Below are 23013 nucleotides of genomic sequence, written 5' to 3'. Positions count from 1 at the left end.
CGTTAGAATTCACCTTGACCAGGAGATCGGCTGAGCTAGACACACTGTAAAGGTATTATAATTTTAATATTGACAGGATCGCCATGTGTTTGTAGATTTAAAACAAAAGTGTAATTTATTGGCTCTAATGTTCAGCGCAGACATCAGATTCTCTTTTATTAGCAAATGCGTTTCCTTTTATAGGAATTCTACTTACAATACTATTACAATATTTTTGTATAATACTTACACACTAAAAATCACTACATTCTATTTCTATATACATATTCAGTACAATATTCTTATTACCTAACTATGTAATAATATTTGGTCAGTCGCACCGGCAAACTGACGTTCTCATTCAGTTATGTTTACGGGTTAAGCAACTGTAAATGGATATGGCTCCCCGCTGGGTTCAATGTAACTTAGTTATGCCGCTATGAGTAATTCGTGTGTGTTCGAAAGTGAAATTCATTTGTTTATGCATTTCAAGTTAGACCTATTCTGGCGTGCAAAGATCAGCCGGGAACACGTGAACAATGGACAAAACGGAGCAGGAAGCTTTTTCAGCGTACCACCAGAAGCGATTGAGCAAAACCGTTGGCCCAATTATCGCAGCCGAACATTCGACTATCCGTAAACATAACCGACCGTTGAAGCAACGCTTCTACCGCCGTTACCCGGCTATACAAAAATACAACTTCAATAAGGAGGAGCGAAAAAGAGCGGCGAACGCGATATGCAATGCGCTCTCCTGTCGCCCGTTACAAAACACCGAACCAGACATATTTTACACAATAAAAAGTGACAGAGAAGAGCCCGGTGAGATTATTGGCAACCATGCAATATCCGCAGCCATGGCAAATGGTAACCGCCGACTTCGTGCCACCACCACTACCACGTTCCAAGCAAAGAAGCACTTGCCTCCTCGCCATGATCTACCAATTCTACAAGTGGGTGGAGTTAATCCCGGCGCGCCAAGCAACAACGAAAAACGTGCCCAAACCGCATATGGGATTAGGAGATTCCACAAATGGCATTTGCAGTAAATACGGTCAGCAAAGAGTGTACAAAAGCATCTTCAGCAGACATAAACTTCGGCGAAATAAAGCGACGTCAGAGCGGGCGCACACGGAGGGAGCAGTACCAGTGGCCAGCCAACTGAGCGAAAACTCAAAGGGTGCCAATTTTTTCCGGCCGTATTTCACCGAATACCTGATGGCCATGATGAAATGACAACCCGAGGAAGACGGAAACGAAGAAGAAGATTATGTATTATAATGAATTGTATGAAATATACTCTGTTAGTTTTAAGAACAACCCGAGGAAGACGGAAACGAAGAAGAAGATTATGTATTATAATGAATTGTATGAAATATACTCTGTTAGTTTTAAGAACAATTAAATGTAATTATTCTTACTTTATACAGATGAATAAAAAAACGTGACATATAAACATTAACTCCGTTAGATATAAGTGGAATGACTCTGTATATAGTTGAGAGAAAAGAGGAAAATTTATTTAATAATTTGGGAAAAATTTAAACAACGTGACATCAGGACGGACAAGGCGACAGCTGTTTCGATTATACCTTGTAAATCTCTTCAAAGCCTTTTCTCCCGGGAGTGGGAGTCGAAATCGCACTCCTACGATAGTTGAAATGGTTATAAACGCATTCAGCTACGTCATGCCTTAGTTGTTGTAAAGTTTTTCCCAATTGCCTTCTTTTTGCATATTTTAATCTTTTACACATTGCATACTTCGTATGCAATTATGTGTTAAAGCTATGCTTGGTACGGCGGTTTTCAAAGAAACTTTGGTTTTGTTCCTGTTTTTGTTCTATTTATAGAACTACAACGAATTAACCAATTTTGTCTGTTTGTATGATTTTAATAATCGGGGATTGCCCATATGGCTTTTTTAAATGTATGAAAACATTTATTTGAAGCAATTTTTTAATTTTATAATTTATTTAATAATTTGGGAAAAATTTAAACAACGTGACATCAGGACGGACAAGGCGACAGCTGTTTCGATTATAACTTGTAAATCTCTTCAAAGCCTTTTCTCCCGGGAGTGGGAGTCGAACTCGCACTCCTACGATAGTTGAAATCGTTATAAACGCATTCAGCTACGTCATGCCTTAGTTGTTGTAAAGTTTTTCCCAATTGCCTTCTTTTTGCATATTTTAATCTTTTACACATTGCATACTTCGTATGCAATTATGTGTTAAAGCTATGCTTGGTACGGCGGTTTTCAAAGAAACTTTGGTTTTGTTGCTGTTTTTGTTCTATTTATAGAACTACAACGAATTAACCAATTTTGTCTGTTTGTATGATTTTAATAATCGGGGATTGCCCATATGGCTTTTTTAAATGTATGAAAACATTTATTTGAAGCAAATTTTTAATTTTATAATTTATTTAATAATTTGGGAAAAATTTAAACAACGTGACATCAGGATGGACAAGGCGACAGCTGTTTCGATTTTACCTTATAAATCTCTTCAGAGCCTTTTCTCCCGGGAGTGGGAGTCGAACTCGCACTCCTACGATAGTTGAAATGGTTATAAACTCATTCAGCTACGTCATGCCTTAGATGTTGTAAAGTTTTTCCCAATTGCCTTCTTTTTGCATATTTTAATCTTTTACACATTGCATACTTTTGTATGCAGTTATGTGTTAAAGCTATGCTTTGTACGGCGGTTTTCAAAGAAACTTTGGTTTTGTTGCTGTTTTTGTTCTATTTATAGAACTACAACGAATTAACCAATTTTGTCTGTTTGTATGATTTTAATAATCGGGGATTGCCCATATGGCTTTTTTAAATGTATGAAAACATTTATTTGAAGCAATTTTTTAATTTTATAATTTATTTAATAATTTGGGAAAAATTTAAACAACGTGACATCAGGACGGACAAGGCGACAGCTGTTTGGATTATACCTTGTAAACCTCTTCAAAGCCTTTTCTCCCGGGAGTGGGAGTCGAACTCGCACTCCTAAGATAGTTGAAATGGTTATAAACGCATTCAGCTAAGTCATGCCTTAGTTGTTGTAAAGCTTTTCCCAATTACCTTCCTTTTGCATATTTTAATCTTTTACACATTGCATACTTCGTATGCAATTATGTGTTAAAGCTATGCTTGGTACGGCGGTTTTCAAAGAAACTTTGGTTTTGTTGCTGTTTTTGTTCTATTTATAGAACTACAACGAATTAACCAATTTTGTCTGTTTGTATGATTTTAATAATCGGGGATTGCCCATATGGCTTTTTTAAATGTATGAAAACATTTATTTGAAGAGAAAAAAATATATAATTAATAAAGTACGTCGACCACATGCACACCGGCATGATACCTAGGCCATGCCTGGAGATGCATCTTTTCCTACAGCAGCTTTCCGTCACCCGAAGGGGGAGGGGGACTGTAACGTAGCGTTACAATAACATAACCCCCCTGTACTTCCTTTTTTCACTTAAGCCTGAACCCCCCTCCACTTCTTTTTCTATAGCATAGCCAACAACCACTATGGTAAATGACCACACGCTCGGCACATTTCATTCCCGCCGGGAGAATTCCCGAAATGCGGCCCCACTTCCCGGCAGAGGACGCGAGCTTAGCGAGGGAACGCGACCTTATAAGACAGCTTGATCCAGGCGACCCCCAAATAAGGGATATAAACCAACGCATCAGATTGCTTGTGGACGAACACAAGCGGGCGAAATGGGAAGAGCACCTAAGAGGTTGTAACCTCTCTACCGGTGTAAGTAAACTTTGGTCCACCGTAAAGTCCCTATCGAATCCGACTAAGCACAAAGACAAAGTTTCCATCGCCTTTGGCGATAAGGTGCTGTCGGATGCGAAAAAATGCGCGAGCGCTTTCTGCCGACAATATATAATGCATCCTACGGTCGACAAAGATAGACGGAGAGCCAATAGACACGCACATAAACACAAACTCAGCGCGTCACCAATTACCATCACCGCTAGAGAAGTTGAGGACGCCATTGGTCGCGCTAAACCATCCAAAGCAGTGGGCCCAGACGGCATAGCCATGCCGATGCTTAAAAACCTAGGGAAAGAGGGTTTCAAATATTTAGCGCATGTCCTCAACCTGTCTCTTTCCACCTTTGTCATACCCGAGAAATGGAAAATGGCCAAGGTGGTCCCGCTACTAAAGCCTGGGAAACCAGCTAACGTAGGTGAGTCATATCGTCCGATATCTCTCCTATCGCCAGTGGCAAAGACGCTTGAAGCCATTTTGCTCCCTTATTTCCAAGCACATTTGCAGCTAGCCCCTCATCAGCATGGCTTCAGAAAACTCCATAGCACTACCTCCGCGCTAAATGTCATTAGCACCCAGATAAATTGCGGTTTAAATCAATATCCCCACCATAGAACAGTACTCGCAGCGTTAGACCTATCAAAAGCTTTTGATACGGTCAACCATGGCTCGTTACTGCAAGACCTGGAAGGGTCTACCCTTCCCCCATGTCTTAAAAGGTGGACCGCAAATTATCTGGGTGGTCGGCAGGCATCGGTGCAATTCAGAAACGAAACATCAAAACAAAGGAGAATTAAACAAGGGGTGCCACAGGGTGGTGTCCTATCCCCGATTTTGTTTAATTTCTACATATCTAAGCTACCTTCACCACCGGAAGGAGTCACAATCGTTTCCTACGCCGATGACTGCACAATAATGGCCACAGGCCCAGGCCCAGAGATCGATGAGCTATGCAGTAAAATAAACGGCTATCTCCCTGATCTCTCCAGTTTTTTCGCCTCGCGAAACCTGGCATTGTCACCGACTAAATCTTCCGCGACCTTATTTACAACATGGACGCCCCAAATGTCGACCATATTGAACATCCACGTCGATGGCACTACGCTACCGACTGTCCTACACCCCAAAATCTTGGGTGTGACGTTTGATCAGGATCTACATTTTGGTGCGCACGCAACCGCAATTATTCCAAGAATTCAGAGCCGTAATAAAATCCTCAAATCCCTTGCTGGCAGTACCTGGGGAAAAGATAAAGAAACGCTCTTGACCACATACAAAGCAATTAGCCAGCCGATTACGTGCTACGCGTCACCCATATGGTCGCCAAGCCTAAAAACCACCCACTGGAAGAAACTACAGGCCTGCCAAAATACTGCTCTCAGAATCGCCACGGGCTGTCTTCTTATGTCCCCAGAACACCATCTGCATAATGAGGCGAGAATACTCCCCATCAGGGAGAGAAATGAGATGCTGACCAAACAGTTTCTGTTGAATACCCAGAAACCTGGGCATCCCAACAGACATCTGATTGACGAACCAGCACCGCCTAGGGGCCTAAGGAGTCATCTCCGTGAGCATTTTGAGGAAATACGGCACCTGAGAACCCAGCCGTATGAAGCGAAAAAACACAAGCAGGTCCTTGGTGAACTCCATAGACAGGCGTCGGACCTTTATGTCGGGAATTGCCCGGTGAATCGAGTACTTGAAGAAAAATATCCAGAACTCGCAGAAGAGGAACGCATACTCCCCAGGGAAACGCGTGTCACTCTTGCTCAACTTCGTTCTGGATACTGTAACAGGTTAAACTCTTACCTATCCAGTATCAACCCCGACATACAAAATGTATGCCCCGCTTGCAATGTGTCCCCACATGACACCAACCATCTCTTTAATTGTAATGTGGAACCAACGCCTCTAACACCCCTTTCCTTATGGTCCACCCCTGTTGAAACGGCAAGTTTCCTTGGACTCCCGTTAGAGGATATTGATGACAATTTGTGATCGGTCGCGGCTATTAGGTGGGGCGAGCATTGCTACAACAACAACAACCACACGCTACCAACGACTGATGGCAAACCAATAGTGTGTTTCGTCAGCAAAATTACCACAAAAGACAATCACAATAGTGGTGTATTAATTTCTCAAGCAGTTTGCGGCACCAGCCGTATAAAAACAGCGAATTTGCATTTTGCAATTCAGTCCTCGCAGATGAGCCAGCGGGACTGGTTATCTTTTAGCTGAGTGGAAGGGGCGCTGTCATGGCGCGGGTCACCCTCCATCTGGGCTGGACGACGAGAGCGGTGTCTTCAGACTATCTCCCTCCGTCGCCCACCTAGGTGTTTGGGGGACACGGAAGGGGGCGGAAGGGGACGCTGGTAATGCGCGGGTCACCCTTCACCTGGGCTGGACGGCGAGAGTGGTGTCTTCGGACTATCTCCATCCGTCGCCCTGGCCAGGTAGGGGATGATTCGCCGCCCGAACGACCGCACGTCCCCTTCTCCGCATCTCTGGTTTCGGCCGTGAACCGATGCGTGTGCACAAGGGGCTACCGCTGTGCCGTTAAGGTGCACTTTCCCTCCGCGCATGGATCGATCCACGGTGTATCGGCTGCTACAGCCCCGCCCCCATTACACACCTTCTATTAGCGTGCAAGTAGGGAGGCGGGGGTGTCTAGCGGTGAAACCAGCACTAACCCGAGTCCTCGCAGTCTCTTCCCCAGGTGACCGACCCCGCCTACTATCGATTCTGCCGAGAACTACCGATCAATCCCATCCCGCCGATACCGTCAAATGACCCCGACCGGAACGAGCCGCCGCTGTCCAGGTAAACCCCATCGCCAGCCTACTTCCCCTCTCACCCCGGCCCTAGTACGAGCTCCGTAGCCCACCGCCGCTGCTTCCATCCCGCCGGTGCTACGCAAACCGTTGGCCGTCCGCCATACTACCGCCTTGCCGATCCCGCCTTGCTGGTGCCGCCGCTGCAATACTAACCACTTGCCGTTCGCCATCCTATCACCGTTAAGCCGCCGCTGCTACGACGGTCGTTGGCCGTCCGCCATCCTACTTGACTTCTATCCCGCCGCTGCTTTCATACCGCCGTACCAATCCGTCCGTTACCCGACCGTTCAACCGTCCTGCCGAACCTCCTCTGCTCCAACGACCGTTATCCGACGCTCCGCCCATCACCATCTTGCGACGGAAAGCTGCTGCCCGCCTAATACCTCCAGCCGGGTGTGCGTGTGTTCGTAACACATAAATATTGTGTTTTTATTCAGTAAGGGTTCGTGGTACCTCTACGCGACTCTGGATTGACTGAGCGTTACCCCAAGCTTAGAAAAAACCCACCTCATAAATGGCGCCCGAGCAGACACCCTCCTCCGCAGATGACCGTGGAAAACTAAATACAACAACCACCAACACTGCCGGGGCGGGTTCGACGAACACACCACCAGAAACAACAAACACACCGGCCCCCGAAGATGCTGAACACCGACTCACTCAACTGCATCTACTTACTGAAAAGGGAGAGGCTGATAGAGGAGTGCAAGAAGCATAAGATTCACGTGGAGGGACAAACCGTGGCCTATCTGCGCCGTGCCCTGAGCGCGTACGTACAAGCAAAACGCACGAGGAAATCAAGCGAAGACCTACTGAAGTAGTTGGAGAAGGAAGTAGAAGGGAAACCAGTTAAACTACCAACACCGACACTAAACATCACCCCAACACAACTGACCAAGTCAATATCCGCCATCCAGGTACAAAATACACCCTCGCATGCGCACGAGAGAGAACGCACGCAACCGAAACGAGATGAAATGAGCACCGGTGAGCTAATGAAAACCGTCCGCCACTGGGATCTGCATTTTTCGGGAGAGGAGTCGCTGCACGACTGTCTGGAGAGGATAGAGGAGCTCGTCGAACTACGTGGCAAAGCACTCCAATGGTACCGCATCCGTAAGCAACAAATCAACCACTGGAGCGATTTTCGAAGGGAGGTGAAAATTTTTTTCCTGCCTAAGCGGCATCCTCAACATTTATAACAGGCCATCCGACAACGCAAGCAACAAGGCCGAGAAAAAACCAACGACTACGTCCTCGCATTGGAAACGCTGATCCGCCAGCACCCGAAAATGTGCAAGGAAAACCACCTCGAGCGAATCTACGATGGCCTACGCATTGAATACCGCCTCTTCGTCAAGCGCAGCGAGTTTAGGACGATCGATGGGCTCCTGAAAATAACGGAGGTATATGAGCTGCTAAAAAGCGAAACAGGGCAAAGTGGCGATCCACAGCCTGTATCATCTTCAAACGGAGTACGATAGCAAGGAGTGCTGCTGGCGCTGCAAGGAGCGCGGACACCGCCGCTTCCAATGCAGGGGCCGCTGGAGAATGTTCTTCTCCAGGTGTGGACAAGACAACATCCTCTCCAGGGACTGCCTATGCCCTTCGACCAACCAATCCACCGACAACAACACATCCAGGATGCCATCAAATTATGTGAGAGGAAGCCGCCAAGCATTATATGTGCGGCCACATAAGCCTATGGAACCACCAGCCTGCGATCCCGCTGCCGAAATGCAAGTAGATGCCGTTTCTACATACCGAAACCCACCGAGGGCATGAGCGTGCGCGCGCTAGTAGACACAGGCGCCACCCTATCATACGTTGATGAGTCAATACGAAATCACCGGGAGAGTAACAATAGCAAACCACGTCTTAACAGGCGAAGCGTCCAACTGGCAGACCAGACGTGTGTCTATAGCTGGAATTCCTACCCAGCAAGGATTACGTACCAAGGACGAACGACGAATGATGTCCGTCATTCCGAACCTGGCAGAACGGACGATCTTAAGAATGGACTTTCTACGGGAAAAGGGGAATCACCCTCACGCTAGATGGTCAGCCGCTGGAAGTCACCTTAACCAGGATATCAGCCGAGCTAGACACACTATGTGCAATGACCAGCCGCGAACACCTGAACAATGGGCAAAACTCGGAGCAGGATACTTTTTCAGCGCACCACCAAAAGCGATTGAGCAAAACCGTTAGCCCAATTACCGCAGCCGAACATTCGACTATCCGTAAACATAACCGACCGCTGAAGCAACGCTTTTACCCCCGTTACCCGGCTATACAAAAATACAACTTCAATAAGGAGGACCGGAAAAGACGGCGAACGCGATATGCAATGTGCTCTCCTGTCGCCCGTTACAAAACACCGAACCAGACATATTTTATACAATAAAAAGCGACAGAGAAGAGCCCGGTGAGATTATTGGCAACCATGCAATATCCGCAGCCATGGGAAATAGTAACCGCCGACTTCGTGCCACCACTACCACGTTCCAAGCAAAGAAGCACTTACCTCCTCGCCATGATCTACCAATTCTACAAGTGGGTGGAGTTAATCCCGGCGCGCCAAGCAAGAACGGCAAACGTGCTCAAAGCGCTACAATAAAAGGTTATATACCGACTTGGTTGTCCGAAAACCTTCCTTACTGACAATGGGAAGCAGTTCGGCAGAAAAGCGTTAGCACCATTCCTGAGCGACCACCGCGCATGGGATTAGAAGATCAGCATGCATAGACTTAGAAGAAATAAAGCAACGTCAGAGCGGGTGCACACGGAGGGAGCAGTACCGGTGGCCAGCCAATCGAGCGGAAGTTCAAAGGGTATCAATTTTTTTCGGGGCGAATTGTACCGAACACCTGATGGTCATGATGAAATCACAATCCAAGGAAGATGGAAACGAAGAAGAAGAATATTATGTATTATAATAAATTGTATGAAATTGAAATATACTATGTTAGTTGTAAGAACAATGAAACGTAATTACTTTTCCGTTATACAACTGAATTAAAAACGTGACATGTAAACATTAGCTCTGTTAGATATAAGTGGAATGACTCTGTACATTGTTGAGAGAAAAGAAAAAAATAATTAATAAAGTGCTTCGCCTACACGCACACCGGCATAAGACCTAGGCGATGCCTGGAGACCCATATTTCCCCACCACAGCTATCCGTCAACCGAAGTGGGAGGGGGACTGTAACGTAGCGTTTCAATAACATAACCCGCCTGTTCTTCCTTTTTCACTTAAGCCTGAACCTCCCTGTACTTATTTTTCTACAGCATAGCCAACAACCACTATGGTAAATAACCCCATGCTACCAACGACTGATGGCAAACCAATGGTGTGTTTTGTCAACACATCACACAAGAAAATCACAATAATGGTGTATTAGTTTCTCAACCAGTTTGGGCACCACCGGTATAAACAGCGAATTTGCATTTTTGCAATTCAGTCCTCGCAGGTGAGCCAGCGGGAGTGGTTGTCTTTTTAAAGACAAAATTGCCACTCCGGCTAGCCAGCTGAGTGGAAGGGGCGCTGTCATGGCGCGGGTCACCCTCCACCAGGGCTGGACGAGGCGAGTGGTGTCTTCGGACAATCCTTCCCTCCGTCGCCCACCCTGGTGGTGAGCGACCCGCCGCCTCAATGACGAAATATCCCCTCCCCCGCAGCTCAGTCTGAGCAGAAGGGGGCGAGTCACCCTTCACCTTGGCTGGACGACGCGAGTGGTGTCTTCGGACTACCCTTCCCTCCATCGTCCTGGTCTGGCAAGGAATGACCTGCCGCCCGAACGACCGCACGACCCCCTCTCCTAAGCTCTGGTTTCGGCCGTGAGCTGATGCGAGCGCACAAGGGGCTACAGCTGTGCCGTTACGGTGCACTTCCCCTCCGCTCACCGGTCGACCCACGGTGTCTCGGCTGGTACCACCCCGGCCCCCTTACGCACCTGCTACTAGTGGGCAAGTAGGGAGGCGGTGGTGTCCAGCGGTGATACCAGCACTAACCTGAGTCCTCGCAGTCTCTCCCCCAGGTGACCGACCCCGCCGACTGTCGATTCTGCCGAAGACTAGGTAGAGCCGCTCAACGTTTACCAATTTTCAACATTGGGAAAAATTTGAAATTTTTCTTTGTATTTAAAATGGTTTTGTGAGTAAATAGGGCGGCCGGTTGTCGTTTTCTTGTATAGCAATTAAAGATAATTTTATTTAGGATTGAAACAAAAAAAATTGTTTTTTTTTTTTTTGGTAAAAGTTGGCGGATATACCTGTTCTTCGAAATGCCTATTTTTAGGCCCTTTTTAAAACTTTGATGAAAAGAAAAATGTTAAAATATGTGGTTCGTCAAATTAACAGTAGTTATTTGTGAAATATTCAGTTAAACAAACTCATAAAGTATACCTGCGTCCAGCTGCAACTTCACTTTTTACATCAAATAAAGTTAAACAACCTTGGGCATAAATACGCGCCTGAGCAGTTATATATAATTCAGTACGGCCGTAAGGTCGTTTTTGTTTTTGGAACTTGTTAACAACATACATTTTTTTGATTTAATCGGGGATTGCCCGTATTGCTTTTTTAAATGTATGAAAACATTTATTTGAAACAATTTTTTAATTTTATAATTTATTTAATAATTTGGGAAAAATTTAAACAACGTGACATCAGGACGTACAAGGCGACAGCTGTTTCGATTATACCTTGTAAATCTCTTCAAAGCCTTTTCTCGCGGGAGTGGGAGTCGAACACGATAGTTGAAATGGTTACAAACGGATTCAGCTACGGCGTGCCTTAGTTGTTGTAATTTTTTTTCCAAATTGCCTTCTTTTTGCATATTTGAATATTTTACACATTGCATACTTCGTATGCAATTATGTGTTAAAGCTATGCTTGGTACGGCGGTTTTCAAAGAAACTTTTTTATTTGTTGCTGTTTTTGTTCTATTTATAGAACTACAACGAATTAACCAATTTTGTCTGTTTGTATGATTTAATCGGGGATTGCCGGTATTGCTTTTTTAAATGTATGAAAACATTTATTTGAAGCAATTTTTTAATTTTTAATTTATTTAATAATTTGGGAAAAATTAAAACAACGTAACATCAGAAAAAGATTAAAATATGCAAAAAGAAGGCAATTGGGAAAAAACTTTACAACAACTAAGGCATGACATAGCTGAATGTGTTTGTAACCATTTCAACTATCGTAGGAGTGCGGGTTCGACTCCCAATCCCGGGAGAAAAGGCTTTGAAGAGATTTACAAGGTATAATCGAAACAGCTGTCGCCTTGTCCGTCCTGATGTCACGTTGTTTAAATTTTCCCCAAATTATTAAATAAATTATAAAATTAAAAAATTGCTTCAAATAAATGTTTTCATACATTTAAAAAAGCAATACGGCCAATCCCCGATTAAATCATACAAACAGACAAAATTCGTTAATTGGTTGTAGTTCTATAAATAGAACAAAAACAGCAACAAATACCAAAGTTTCTTTGAAAACCGCCGTACCAAGTCTAGCTTTAACACATAATTGCATACGAAGTATGCAATGTGTAAAAGATTAAAATATGCAAAAAGAAGGCAATTGGGAAAAAACTTTACAACAACTAAGGCATGACGTAGCTGAATGCGTTTGTAACCATTTCAACTATCGTAGGAGTGCGGGTTCGGCTCCCACTCCCGGGAGAAAAGGCTTTGAAGAGATTTACAAGGTATAATCGAAGCAGCTGTCGCCTTGTCCGTCCTGATGTCACGTTGTTTAAATTTTTCCCAAATTATTAAATACATTTTTTTAGTTACGAATTGTATACCTGAAATTCATTTTAATAATTTGAGTAGGTATATAAAGCTATCCATCATACAATGCACATTATCATTCGTTTTTTGGAGATTAAGGAATTAAGTATTCTGTTTGCTTAAATAAAGTGAATAGTGTTTTTAAATATAGTTCACAGTTTAATATTTAGACAGATACACTCGAAGCCAATTCTAATATGTATCTAGAAAACTCGAAACTATTTGCGGTGTTTAAATCTACAAACTCAAGACGGGACTTCGTTGAGGCTATTATGAGAGAATTAGCGAGTGAAACAAGCATTAAAGAAAAGGAAGGCCTGGAAGAAAAAATTGGTTTACAATACATTGTGATAGAAAGAAAATGGAAGGACGTCTAACCTAACAATTCAAAATTTCTAAGTAAGCATGAAAAGTGGCTACCGACAAAACTTTTTTTGGATGAAGAAACGCCTAGCACGTCAGCCAATCCAACTAGAGGGAGACCAACAAAACCCATAGAAGAGTGTTCTACCTACACAAGGAAAAGGAAGATGTCTGATACCACAAAAGCTATGGCCACGACTCATCTTTCAGAAGCACTGGCTATTAAATATAAAAAAGATGAAGTCTGTGTAAGGAGCGAGAGCGACTCCTGGCTCATTTCCAGACTTGTTAATTTGTTTAGTATTAAGGACAGGTGAGTGTAAACGTTTTCATAGAGTTCTTGGATCGTACAATTTCCTTGCATCAAGGATGTGAGTTGGCATTCGAGAGTGGTAATATCTCTCTTATCCGCATAGTGTTGTGATAAACATCTGGAAATTGCTTTCCAGTCAATAGGCGTACTGTATGATTCTAAGGCAATGTCTGCACTGCCGACAATTTTATTTCAAATAACGGATAGCATGCCAAAATATTTAGGGGTTCCTCTTAGTGAATCGTAAATTTTTAAGACCCTATCGGCGCTTTTCTTCCAGGAGCTGTATTCGCCTGGGTTTCCGTTGAAATCTCGGATACTGCGTACTATATCCGGGACTTTGTCAAGATCTAATAGCTGTCCTTGGAGCTCTGGTCTAATAGTTTCGTCAGTAGCGTTGGTTAAGTCGGCGTTGGGGTTAAGTAGGGCTTGGAAATGTTGCCGTCCTTCGTTCCAAAGTATTCTGGTAACAACTGAAGTAATTAGGGCTTCTTATTCGGTAGTGGAGTTGCTTTGGCTACTTGATGTTTGAGGTAAGGGTTGGGCGGGTTGGGGAGCTTGATTAGCTTGGGGGTTCAGCACACTTGGTCGGATCATTTTATGAGCGTTTGTACTTTTGTTAATGGCTATTTGTTGCTATTGTTTATTTCTTTGCTTTTCCTAAAGTTTTATATTATGGGTGGCGAATCGCAGATTTTTTTTCTTTTTTTTTTCGTACAACCTAGTATTGTAATTTAGAATTTGATTGTTAAATCCTATCCTATGTCCTACTGTTAGCTTTGTTTTCCTATTTTGAATGTTCTTATACTATTAAGTTTTCTCTAAATTAGTTTCTTTTCTAAAATCACTTTTCTTTATAAATTATCTGACTTAAAATTTTTTCATATTAAATTTCCTTTAAATTAATTTTCTTTTCTTACTTTCACTTTTCTTTAAAAAATTTTCCGCTTAATTCATAAATTTTCCTATAAAATTACTTGTTTTATATATTTTTATACTATTAATTTATACTATTTCTTTTTCTTTTCTTATTTTCACTTTTCTTTAAAAATTTTCACTTGATTCACAGGTTTTTCTTAAAATTCTAATTTCCTTACGCTATAATCAGGAACATCCTCGTCTCCTGGGCAGGCGGCTAATATCTGTGTATTTCCTTTTTGCTTTCGCTACTGGGGGGCCTCTTTTCCTGCACTTGGTCCTTTATCGAGTTGGCGCGATCGTTCCGGGTTGGCGCTTGTTTTTTATCGGTCGATTAAGCACTTTAACTGATTTCCGATTAAACTCACGGTGGCTTGCAGCTGCTTGACGTGTCTTTGCCACAACGATTTTATTGCGCGTTTTCAGCCGATTATTACCGCTCGGGCGCCAATTAGGATTTTACTAAATTAAATCCTTAAAAAAATATTTTTTTGTGGACACGAAGCCCGACTTTATTCGTTCACTTTCAAATTAGAACTGATTTTACAATTATTCTTAATTCTACTTTACAGCTAATTCTACATTTGTATGTTTGTCAAGTCACGTTGCACCTGCATGTGCTGGGAATATTTGCCGGGTTTGTTGTAGCAGCGTCATCATATTTTGGTTGCGTGTGTGGTGTCGTTTGCCCATGGGAGACAATCAGGTTAAATGTTCGCATTGTCACTTGATATTGCTGTGATGCAATAATTTTGTTATTGCAACGTTTGTTGTGTTAACTTGTAGATTAGTATTATATACTTAATTACAGTCAATACAAAATAATAATTAATATTTTCCAATAATTATCCAAATTTCGGGAGATTTTGAAAAATGTATAGTTCTCGAATGAATATTCAACACATTTTTCTAGTTGATATCCTACATAGCATATCGAGTTGATGCGGAGTTGAAAAAAAGATGAAAAGCTTTCAATGAAAACTCATCTGCCCTGCAGATGCCGTTCGGAGTCGGGATAAAAAAAAGTAGGTCTCGTCCAGTAGAAGTTTACGCCGATCGTTTTATCGGCGGTGTAGGTTCTATCATCTACCGGCGGCTGCGGCGTGGCCGGCGCGCCGGCGCACGACGGTGTTCTTACTTAAAAAGCTTGATTTTTTTATTTAAAAAAATAATATTTAGGAAACGTTTTGTTTGTACGTATTTAAGGAAATCAACGTGTTGGCCACTTCGGAAAAATTCGGGGTTTTGCCTTAAAGTCTCACAGACCGTTTCATAATTTTCAGGAGTAGCTCCTTGCGGAAATATTGTCCCACGTTTCGCTTGTCTCCGCTTACTCCAGAGAGGCTTCGAACCTAACCCCGGTCTTTGGAAGTGGTACTGCTGCGTCTGCTGAAAAGAATAGAGATACATAAAATAGTCACACTTTTGTCTGTATATCTCGTGCAAAGCGTAGTTTCACCTGGGGTTAACTCCTAATAATCGTCGCGAACACAATTTCTTTAAATCATTTGTGGCTCCTCTTCGATGTGCGGTCACGCACAAAGGCGACTTACGGTTGCTATTAATGGTCTATTAATACTCGTGACTCTCGTGGCACAGGGCGCCTCCATTTTTTTCGGCTGTTTTTAAGAGCTACAATTCCCGATGTGCGAACAGTAGCAATCGCGACAACCAGTCAATACCACGCCTCCTGACCCTCACACCATATGCCAGCACACAAGCTATAGGACTGCGACTGCGAACTCGTACCTTCGTCGACGTCACTTTCCTAGTAGCTCCGAAGACTTCCCAACGGATATTTTTGTCGCGGTATGCTGCCGAGCTACACCAGAGAAACACGTTGAAACGTTATGGAGTGACTATTCGGCCAAGGATGCCGCCCTCGAAATGAGAAGCAGTCTAAGTGGATGTCATTGCGTTATGGGTGAAAATCGTATAATCCTCGGCGCATCTGCATAATTAAAATTTTACAAGGACTCTGGATAAAAATTTTAAAATGTAGAACAAAGTTTGCAAACGTTTCTGTTCACAACATTGATTTCAACAGTCTTCGTTAAATCAAAACGATATTGTGAGGACCAAATATTGCCAACCAATTTGGCCCAGACAGCACTGTCATAGCAAGATTCAACATACGCCTAAGCGAAGCCAGCAAACTACGACACTAGCACCGCAACATGAGGCTGAACGAAGACAGCAACACAATCACACAATAAACATATTATGTCTACAGCAAGTCAGGCACACGAATACAACATGCAATTAACTAGGCCATACCAACTTCAACCGCAACATCAAACAACAATATACCCAAGCAATGCGACAACAACAACTATAGCTTCTACCAACACACGACCGATCGTAACAACTCGGTCGCAACACGTCGGCTAGCAAACCAAAATCATCAACACATTTATTACGAGTACCCAATTCTATAATAGCAACGACCACAGCAAGAAAAAGTTAGTGAGCACGGAGCCGTGGTAGCGACCAGTTCTAGGCTGAAGAGTGATAGCTCGTAGTTAGGGGTGTTCACCAGTGCGAGGCATCACTACTCAGGTTAGACGCGAACTGAGCCCAGCCAAGCATTAGGTGGCGCACCACCCGACGTAGACGCAGACTGAGCCGTACGTGTGTGGGTTTTCTCCTCTCACTTAACGCTTAAGGCTGCGCTCCGCCGACTCATCACAGCCGACCGCAAGGTGACCCGTTATGCGCCACAACGCCATCCCGGTCAACAAACGATATAGCCCGGCGCCGTTATTACTGGTAGTATCTACGGACGGTAGGTGATAGCTCGTAGTTAGGGGTGTTCACCAGTGCGAGACGTCACCACCCGATATAGACGCAGACTGAGGCGTACGTGAGTGTTCGGATTTTCTCCACTCACTGAACGCTTAAGGCTGTGCTCCGCCGATTCACCACAATCGACCGTGTAGCGACCCGTTATAACTGCAGGCCAACAATGCCAACAAACGGTTAGCCCGGCATTGTGAACGTAAATCGGATCTACGGACGGGAGGCGATAGCTCGTGTAAGGAGGTTTCTGCAATGCGAGACATCATCACCATACGTAGACTCAGACTGAGCTGTAAGTGAGTGCGTGGGTTTCCCCGTCACTGGACGCTTAAGGCTGCGCTCCGCCGATTCATCACCGTCGACCGTGAGGCGACCCGTAAGGTGCTACAGAACTGCGACGCTAGCATCACCGCGCCGTCAACGAGCGGCCCAGTAAACGCATATTCCTCGTCAATGACCGCCCCAGTAACCGTACACTCATCATCAGCGAGCTTCCTCAGTGACTGCGTATCTTTTTATTTTCAAGCCTCCTCAGTAACTAAATTATAACGCTGCCAGCGTCAACGCGTCGCCAACGAGCGTCCCCAGTGGCCGCACACCCATTATCATCGAGCGTCCCCAGCGACGAAACACTAACCGCGACTCCAGGGTCAACGCGTCGCCAACGAGCGTCCTCAGTGACTAATAAATAATAAATGTAAGGCGCGATAACCTCCGAAGAGATCTAAGGCCGAGCTTCTCTTCCAATTTGCGTCGTGCTCCTCTTGATTTTCCCTACAAATTGGCCGGACGGGACCTACATGCTTTATGCCGACTCCGAACGGCATCTGCAAGGCAGATGAGTTTTCACTGAGAGCTTTTCATGGCAGAAATACACCCGGAGCGCTTGCCAAACACTGCCGAGGGGCGACCCCGCTTAGAAAAATTGTCTTCTAATTGAAAAACCTTATTTCTAAAATTTTGATGTTGCTTTGCCCGGGAGTTGAACCCAGGGCATACGGTGTGATATGCGGAGCACGCTACCATCACACCACGGTGGCCGTGGTGACTAAACATCCTTTTATTCAAGTGTCTTCAGTGACTAAATACTAATCGCGACGCTAGCGTCAAAGTGTCATCAACGAGCGTCCCCAGTGGCCGCGCACCCATTATCATCGAGCGTCCCCAGCGACGAAACACCAACCGCGACGCCAGCGTCAACGCGTCGCCAAAGAGCGTCCTCAGTGACTATACATCCTTTTATTCAAATTTCCTCAGTGACTAAATACTAATCGCGACGCTAGCGTCAAAACGTCATCAACGAACATCCTCAGTGGCCGCACACGTATTATCATCGAGCGTCTTCAGTGACGAAATACCAACCGCGACAGCCAGCGCAACGCCAGCGCCAACAGCAACAGAGCGTCATCAACGAGCGTCCTCAGTGAACAAGGACTGAGCACAACAGCCAACGTAACGACAAACGCCAGCGCAGGCACACCACTAAGGCGTCCAATAACCACGCGCTAACGGGACTTGGTGGACCGTTAGCCAATACAAAAGCATAATACCAATAACAAATACATAAAGCAGAGTAATAACAACATATTCAAGCACGCCAGCTGGCACGCCAACGGGACTCGGGTGAACCGTTACCCACGCCGCACATAGGTAGATTTTAGACGTTTAGGCGGCCATAATTGAATTTCTGAAAGTTACCACAATTACAAAAAAAGCACTCCCACAGCTTAAGAATAGACATCGCATACCTGGCGTTAGCTGTCAAGTAATCGGAATTTATCTATTTCTGAAACGCGTGTTATAGTTTTTTTTTTTAACCTATGTAAAATCGCATGTTTTAACGTGAACATTTTAAGTTTTAAGACAATTGAATTGAGTAATTGTGATGGATTCTGATATTTCAGGTTAATACTAACATTATTAATGGTGTTTGTGATTTTAAAGTTATAAATTGATAAATAACCTATTTTATTTAGGATGTTAAAAAATTTTTTTATTAAATTTTTATTTTTTTTTATTTTTGGTGTTCAAAACCAGTTTTGTTATGTTTGCAAGTCCGTCCAAGTGAAAATTAGCTTTGAACATGATACTTGGCACAATTAGCTTGCCAACTGCATTAAATTTAGCTGCAGGTACTTGCAGATAGGGTGTTAGATAAAGGGTTTGATACACCCTTGTTGCTGTACAACATGAAAAATAGCCTCACTGCGCAGGTATTTTGTAGTGTTACACAGTGTAATATCTATTCTAATATAACCGATTAGTTACACAAATTATTATAATTTTTCATAAAACCAATTAAAAATTTACCATAGATAAAGACAGAACTAATTATTACACTTCTTGCTATACAACATGAAAAATAGCCTCAGTGCGCAAACATTTTTAAGTGTTACACAGTGTAATTTCTATTTTTTTAATATAACCGATTAATTACACAAATTGTTATACTTTTTCATTTATTAAACAGTTTTAAGAAGACATAGGCAATAAAATATTTTTGGCCGCCTAAAACTTGAAAATCCAAATAAAGTAAAGAATTGAACTTAAATGAAATTTTAGGCATAAATTTGTTATAAATAATTAAGTTAAATAAAGTGAATTTGTACGACTTGGAAAAGGGCCCCAAAGTATGTGTATGGAACCCTGGATACGGCGAGTACACCCCAGCAATTAGTTAGGAAGCATCGGGGCACAGGGAAAGATTCGTTACAAATGGCGCCCGAGCAGGGTCTCCCCAAGTCGTATAACTAACTATCCAGCGGGAAAAATCCCCGAGAAAGATTCACAAAATGGCGGAATCACTCGATACAACGTGGTGGGATAATGTCACCAAAGAGCAGCTGGTGACCATAGCCCAAGAGCTAGACATCGAGCACACAGGCACAACGCGGGAGATCCGAAAACGGATAGTTCTAGCAATTTCCATGGCACCGACCGACTCCGAGATACACGCAAAATTCATATCCATGGAAGCTACACACAGGACCGCGGAAACCAATTTGGAAAACGAGAATGGGTCAAAGGCATCAATCGCACCGACTCCAAGTGGGACAGGAAAGAGAGGCCCCACAAAGACCCCGGAACCGACCCAATTTACATTTCCCACACAGAAACTACAACCAACACCCCAGTACCCATTCGTAGCAAGCAGTGTAAACCCGAAGGATGTGATAGTCCAAGGTAACCAGACATCGGCCCTCGTAATCGCACCCGTCATAGATCAAGTGGTCAGTGAAATACGATGGTGGACGGGATCCCCTAGCCTTCATAGAACGGATGGAAGAACTGGCAGAAATATACATGGTAAGTATAGGCCTCCTCCCGAAAACTATACCGGAGTTACTTTGCAACACCGCCTTCCAGTGGTACCGCAACAACAACAACGAACACTCGACCAACTGGGCGGCCTTCAAGCGTGATTTCCTAAGATTTTTCTTACCGCCCAGATATTTCGAGCGTCTAGAGGACGACATACGACAGCGAAGACAACAGGCACGGGAGAAATACAAGGATTACGTGCTGGCGATACAAAACTTTATGCAGCACGCCGGTTACAGTAAAGAGCAACGGCTAGAAAGGATATTCCGAAACAGCCACCCGGATTAGCAGAACTCCTCGCCCTCGCGGAAGGGCATCCACGGTGGCCACCGACGGACGTCAGAAGTACCACGACGTGATATGGCGAGACAAGTCTTAAGCGAGAAAGCAATGATCGCAAGATCACCCCATCAGCAGCCACCACAAGATACAATTCCAAACATGCAGCACAACTCCCCACCCAGAACTCCATGCAGAAAGTGTAGCCAAGAAGGGCACTACACTGACAGATTACGAAATAGGAGAAAGTTATTCTATTGGGAGTGCGGTCAAACGGATGTAAGAACAATAGCATGATGCCGCCGACGAACCGTCAGGAAACGAGAAAGGGATCCACCAAGTACAAGGCGCGGTCAACCCACAAGACCCAGCGCCGACATACCAGTAACCATGCGCCAAGAGCGTGGCCGCCTCTACGCCCTAGTCCAACTTGGTGCACAATCAGCAGAAACCGTCATCGACACCGGGGCCTCACGAAGTTTCATATCAACCGTCGCAGCAGAACGCATGGTAAACTCAGGAGGCGGAGAAAGGGTAGCCGCAAACTTCCAAATAACCATGGCCGACGGTACTGGCAGCCAAATCTTCGATCTTCGATGCCATACGGACAAAAGTACGCCTCGGCGAATCGTCGCACCACACCGTGTTACACGTTATGCCTGGGGCCAATGATGACATCATAATCGGCCTAGACACGCTAGGGGGCATGGGAGCTACAGTATCCTGCGGAGGAAGCCACATCGTTTTGGCCGAACTGTTTAGGCAAAACGCATTCACACCATGTGTTATCGCACCACAAGTGGTGAACGATATAAAAGAACCTGTTACCACGAATGGTGTCCCACCCAAGGAGACCAAAGGAAGACGCTCAAGGCGAATCAAAACAAGAGGTGAGGTTACCGACATGACAAATCATGGCAGTCCCATCACGCAAGCCTCCGGGAACGTGGCTTACTCGGACTGTCATCACAACAACAACCTGGGTTGGTTAATAAAATCACACGGACAGTTTCCAACAACAAAAATAACTGCGTCACTTTCGAGTGTTCCGAAACATGGCAAAGGTTGCCCGGGAGATCGAAACAAGCAGCACAATCCAGTCAACTGAGTACCGGTAACCCAATCACAAATGTACACCAAAGCCACTGCGCGCCGGCCTTAATCACACGCCCTGAACAAGGCCATAATACCAGGGGCACATACAATAACAATCACCGTAACTTGGCGAACGCACTGTCCCGATAGCCATTGGAGACCCGACGCGTCGATGAAGTACACACCAACCAGGAGAAGTATGCCGACTATATGTTAGTGAACGGACAAGTCTACCGCCACATTCCATGCCGATCCCACGACGAGGATGCAGTGCCGTGGAAGTTATGCGTACCAACCCCGCTCCGAAAGGGTGTACTACAAGAAAACCACGACACACCAAGCGCGGCACATATGGGTATTCGCCGGACGGTAGCAAGGATCGCCAACCGCTATTATTGACCAGAGATGTTTCGCGACATCAGCCGTTACGTACGCCAATGCGAGTCTTGCTAGAAGTATAAGGAGCGGCAACAGAAACCAGCCGGGGAAAATATCCTCGCATCACCTACCAAATTCCGGAAGGGGCGTTGCCGCCAAAATACGACGGTCCGTACCAAATTCTGAGATACATGTCACCAGTTATCGTCCAGCTACTGATTTATACTGATTTTTCCTAGGCATTCCACAAAATTTCTCATAGTATTCTCATTGAAAAACTCAGTTTAATGGGTCTTCATTCTAGTTTCCTTAAGTGGCTCAAGTCCTACCTGCATTGCAGGAGTTGTACGGTTGCTATAGACGGTGTGTTCTCAGAGCCATTCTGTGCTAAATCTGGTGTACCACAAGGTAGTATCTTAGGGTCCTAATTATTCATCTTATTCATAAATGATATCTCTTCTTGTTTCAAAACGTCTAAACATCTTTTATATGCAGATGATCTTAAAATTTACTCCATGAAAAGTGGATCACATGATTCGTTAGTACTCCAAGGGGGAGCTTCATAACTTTTTTGATTATTGTATTGTGAACAGACTATCTCTTAATATAAATAAATGCCACCAAAGTGTCTTATTAGAAGATGAGATTTAGATTTAACCTATTCTAAATCGGTAATTCATTTAAAATTAAAAATTTGTTTTTTAAGCAATCTTTAATTATCCTTTTATATACTTTAATCTTAAGTGTCTGCTGTATTTTGTAGACATAAATAAATAAATAAATAAACAAAAAGTCAACGGAGGAAAGGAGAAAACAGCGAACATCAGAGAATTAAAATTATATCACGCGGCCGTAACCGCAGGATCATAAATAGACCTACGGAAAAAAAATATATATATTTATCCAACAAAAATAAATTTTTTTTAAACATACACGAAGGGACAACACCCAATACAATTTTTCATCATATCACTAATCATCGAAGTGACAACACCAGTCATCAGTAAACTAAAGCCCACGCGCACCAGTACGTTTCCAAAACCAGTACGAACCTGCATCGTAGGAAGGATAATGGTGGAGAGAGCTACCGCCCACGAGAGCATGGAACAACAATAAACGCAAACTTATGGATTATTTCC

At 44.1% G+C, this 23013-nt stretch overlaps 1 protein-coding gene across 5 annotated transcripts in view; it reads right to left on the bottom strand.

Annotated features, from left to right (window-relative positions):
• The window catches only part of dia (diaphanous related formin 1), a 506452-nt gene that overhangs the window by 136290 nt on the left and 347149 nt on the right, over positions 1-23013 (bottom strand). The window lies entirely within an intron of this gene.

The sequence above is a fragment of the Eurosta solidaginis genome, chromosome 2 (assembly GCF_040869045.1).
Source record: "Eurosta solidaginis isolate ZX-2024a chromosome 2, ASM4086904v1, whole genome shotgun sequence".
NCBI classification, from domain to species: domain Eukaryota; kingdom Metazoa; phylum Arthropoda; class Insecta; order Diptera; family Tephritidae; genus Eurosta; species Eurosta solidaginis.
This window is presented reverse-complemented; position numbering and strand designations above follow the sequence as displayed.